The sequence below is a fragment of the Hemiscyllium ocellatum genome, chromosome 35, assembly GCF_020745735.1.
Source record: "Hemiscyllium ocellatum isolate sHemOce1 chromosome 35, sHemOce1.pat.X.cur, whole genome shotgun sequence".
NCBI classification, from domain to species: Eukaryota; Metazoa; Chordata; class Chondrichthyes; order Orectolobiformes; family Hemiscylliidae; genus Hemiscyllium; species Hemiscyllium ocellatum.
Genome location: NC_083435.1, coordinates 10,448,520 through 10,453,434, shown reverse-complemented (window position 1 = coordinate 10,453,434; position 4,915 = coordinate 10,448,520).

Sequence of the window (4,915 nt, the reverse complement as noted above, 5' to 3'; positions counted from 1 at the left end):
TGGGCATGTGCTGCATGGAACTCTAGGACACTCCTTTCATTGACTATCCAAAGAAATGACATTGCTGCGTGGGTAGGTTCTGAAATCCCATGTGTGGCTGTGCACACGCGCAGCCTACAGGGAATTCATTCTTCTCTATTCCAGCGAGCACAGACTCAATCGCTCAACCTCTCTTCAAAGACAGTCCTTCCAAACATGGTATCAACCAAATGAGCCTTGTCTGTACTGTCTTCAATGCCAGTAAATCTTGCCTTAGTTAAGGAGCTCAAAACTATTCATATATCCCAGGTTTAGGCTGGCTAGTTTGGCTTCTCTTAACATTCACTGAAATCGATGCCAGTTTTCTATGATACATGAATGAGGACTCCTAAATCCCACTTTTCAGTTACTTTAAGGGGGGGTGGATCCAATGAGGTTTACACGCATGATTTTGGGATGAATGTCCTGCTGTATGAGAAGTGACTGAGGACTTTGGGTCTTTACATATTCGTGTATAGAATGATGGGAGGGGATCTGATTGGAGCTTAGATCATTCTGGGATGCCTACATAGAGCAAACGTGAAAATGATGTTTCCACCAGGGGGAGAGACTCAGACGTGAGGGCACAGCCTCAGAGTGAAGAGATATGGCCCCTTAGAACTCAGACTAGGAGGTATGTAATCAGCCAAAGGATGGTTAATCTGTGGAAGTATTTGCCTCAGAAGGATGTGGAGACCAAGTCATTGAGTGCATTTAAGACAGTAATTGATAGGTTCTTGATCAGTAGGAGCATCAAATGTTATGGGAGAAGGCCGGAGAGCAGAGAAGGAAGGAGAATGAATGCAGGAGTTGAGAAATATATCATCCACAATTGAATGGCATAGCAGACATGATGAGCTCATTGACCTGATTCTGCTCCTGGTCTGAAACTCCAGTCAACTCTGCCCTAATTTTTACTGAATGGCAGAACAGAGTCAAGGAAAAAATGGCCTGCTTCTACTGCTGGTTTGTATGTTTCTATGTTCACATCAATTAACTCTTGAGGCTGGGCAGACCCTTCATTGAGCTGTATTGGAGATTTGCTCAGCTTTGAGACACACAAGGCAGCTGAGCAGTTCCAACCCTTTGCATTTGATATTTCTACACAACTGCATGACTGTGATTAAGAGTCAACGCACAGAAATCAAATTGTTTAGTTTTAAGGAAAGCACATCAGTGCTGTGGCACATTGCATATTGTGTAAATAATTGACAATTGTTTAACTGCAAGAGAATATTTGTGGATGCAATTCAACCTTTTGTTGTCCCTCTCACTGAGTGGACCCTGTGCGGAACGTTGGATGAAGATGTGGCAAGGCTAAGAAATCACAATGCAGACAGCATCTGGTCTGCATTGCTGGTCATCAGCAATGCGACGAACACATCAACCCAAGGTCACCCGATGGGAGAGGACCTAAGACCTAAGTCTCAGGTCCGCACTCACCAGCTTAGCCATGGCTCCAGGTCCGTTGCTATGCCCGGGCACTGGATGGCTGACGCAGTGACGGTGATGTGTGTGGATCTAGGCCAGGTCCCTACAGCACCAGCAGTGGCTTCACAGGTGAAGCCCAGCATAAATTCATGGCAGCGACATTGGTGGAGGCAAGATGGCACCCGAGTGTGTTGAGCCTTTGTTCCAGTGGCAACGGTATGGTGAAGCACGGTTGCAGTCATGTCATTGGTTTAGCAGCAGGGGACCCAAGGCATCAATGTGGAGGAGCGTGAATCCAGGCCCATACCTGAGCTAGAAGGGGAGCTGTTCCTAAGACCTTCCACTTTATTGAGATAAGTTTATGAGATGAAATTTATTGTTTTATTTTTCTGGCTTTACATTCTGTATTTTGGTTTATTTTCTGTGTTTAAAGATTGCACCATCACTGACAACACTAAACAACATTTTTCAGTGTATTTGTTACTTGATAAGAAATCAAATCAAATCAAATGGTTGGCCTGTGTCATGTTTCTGATCCATTGGTCCCATCAAGGTGTTTGAGTGCAATTGGCATGAAGTCATCTTAAATCTGGCATAAATGTGGACAAATTATCCTGTATTTTTGTTTTACTTACTTACTTCTTGCAGTCAGATTTTCCACTACAAAATTAAATGATTAAATTTCTGGATGCGGTTAGCCTGGATTTCTGATCTGATAATCACATTACAAGTTATTGCCACCATTTTGTTGAATGCAATAGCAATGTGCCTCCGCAATGGTTGTATTGTAACTTGAATCTGAAGTGAAAATAATAGTCTTATATGCATTCTGTTGCTCATTTTGGATTGTATGAAATTATTGATGTGTGAATAATCTTTTATTCCTGTTGTGTCCCAGTTCTTTACTTGGCTTTTTCTCCCTTCTTACCTTTATTTGGCAAAACACCTTGCCCTTTATTTGCAGCTATCCTCTTTTGTTGTTGCCGAATGTTGAAATTTACCAAACTGGGAATCATCAACATGAGTTACAGCTGACCACTCTGAACAAACTCACTTCAGCGTTTGCGTTACATAGATATTTCTTGACTTTCTCTATGACTATTTAGCAAGTTAATTTCTGTTGTGTTAATTAAAATAATGCATGAGTTTAAACATTGTTTTTAATCATAGGAAAGTATTTAAGTATTCAAACTATTGAATTTAGGTACTGGGATGGCAGGTTGCATTTGTACAAAACATTGGAATACTGTGTACAGTTTTAGTCACCCTGCTTTTGGAAGCATAATATGACAATGGAGAAGATTTAGATAAGGTTTACAAGAATATTGCCTAGACTGCAGGTTTTGAGTTATGAGAGGCTGGATAGACTGGGGCTTCTTTCACTGGAGCATAAGACGTTGAATTTTATAATATCACAAGGAGCATATGAACCAAAGGTGTCTTCCTGTGGAATTGGGAGTTCAAATCTGGAGGCATAACTTTTAAGGTGAGAGGAAGAAGGTTTAAAAGGGAACTTCAGGGCAACCTTTTCACACAGGAGGTCGTGCATATGTGCCTTAGTACTGCCAGAGTAAGTGATAGATGCAGGTACAGTTAGAACATTTAAAAGATATTTGGATAGATACATGAAGAGAAAAGATTTACAAGGACAGGGACCAAACACAGGCAAGTGGACCTAGATTAGTTTGGGAAACTTAGTTGACATGGATGAGATGAACCAAAGGGGCTGTTCCTGTGTTCTTCGACTTGATGATTTGCTGCCTCAAGGACTCTATCATTTTTTTGATTCATGTCATCTTTTGTTTTTAAACATAGATTCTTGTTCAGTTTTGCTGCAGCATTTGATTGAAGACTCTGTGCCGAGTAGACCAGTGATCAGGACATACTCCCCCAACCTCAAGTAAAATATAACACAGAAATTTGAGAAGGCTGCATGTACAGTGTACTTTATCATGCTATCAACAAAATAATATATTATATTTGTAAGTCTGGGATTCTTTTCACTGATGTGGTCAGTGATAAGAAAGAACATTAAACCAGAAATAAATGACTTTTTAAAACTCCACCAATATTCTGCAGAACAGATATTTTCATGGGGAGAACAATTATGTGTGGCTGCCTGATTAATATAATGAGTTGCACAACACATCCCATATAGATAGTCAAATAGGTCTTCACTGCAGTCTCACACCACATAATTGTAGGAAAGGTTAAAGTCCTGTTTACTGTTTTAAAAGCATCATATGAGTTTCCTTCTTTTCAATTTTATGACATAATACCTACCTTAATGTGACAATATTTACATATTAACAACAACTAATGATTTATATATTTCTAACTATGAATAACAGTCCACTTTGTCAGCGTTACTTTACCATGTAAGGACATTGCTGCAGCATGATGAGATTTCCAGTGAAGTGAAATTGACAGCTTTATCACAATTGCAAACATTAACCTAAAAATGATGGAAACACTCATTGGGCCAGGCAGCATGAGAATGGCACTTGCTCATTACCTGAGTCGAAACTGAGAGAGCCAAATATCACAGCAGCAGCTGGTTTGCCACCTCTCATTCCCTCCTACCAAAGGTAATTCAGAGTCTCCCTGCTGAAAACCAGAACACTAAGAATCCCCATCACTTTGAAAAAGGTGAGAATTTTGGAAATTTGATGGTGGAAATGTTCACGGATGTTCATTTTTTTACTTGCTCAAAGATCATATGTATTGCCTGCTGGGCCAACCCTTGTTGCCCTTGAGAAGTTGGTGAGCTCTCTTCTTGAACTGCTGCAGACCATGTGCTGTAGGTAGATTCACAATACCCTGAGGGAGGGAATTCTTGGGTTTCCACTCAGCGACAGTGACAAGTTTCCAAGTCAGGTTGGTGAGTGATTTGGAGCTAATTTTCAGGTGGTTGTGTTCCCATGTATTTGCTGCTTTGTCATTCTAGATGGAAGCAGTCGTGTGTTTGCAAGGTGCTATCCAAGGCTGTTTGTTGAATTTCTGCATTTCCGTTTGTCAGTAGTACACACTGAGCATTGGTTGTGGAGGCAGCAGGGTATTTGTTGATGTAGGCCAGTCAGATGGCCTGTTGTTCTGGATAGTGTCAAGCTACTGGGGTATTGTTGGAGCTGCACCCACCCAGGCAAGTGGGGTGGATTCCATCACACTCCTGGCTTGTGCCTTGCAGATGAGTGACAAGCTTTTGGGAGTCAGGAGGTGCGTGACTTCACACAGTATTCTGAGCCTCTGACCTGATCTGAAAGCCACTGCACTTCAGGTTAATAGTAATCCCTGGGATGTTTTCAGCAGGGAATTCAATTAAGGCATTGTATGTCAATGGGCAGTGGCTGGATTGACTCTCATTGGAGAAGGTCATGATACTTAAATGTAAGAGTTTCACAGACCGGATCCCCGGAAATACTGCCTCCGTTTGTCATCTCATTATGTCGATATCTAATACTTTGTG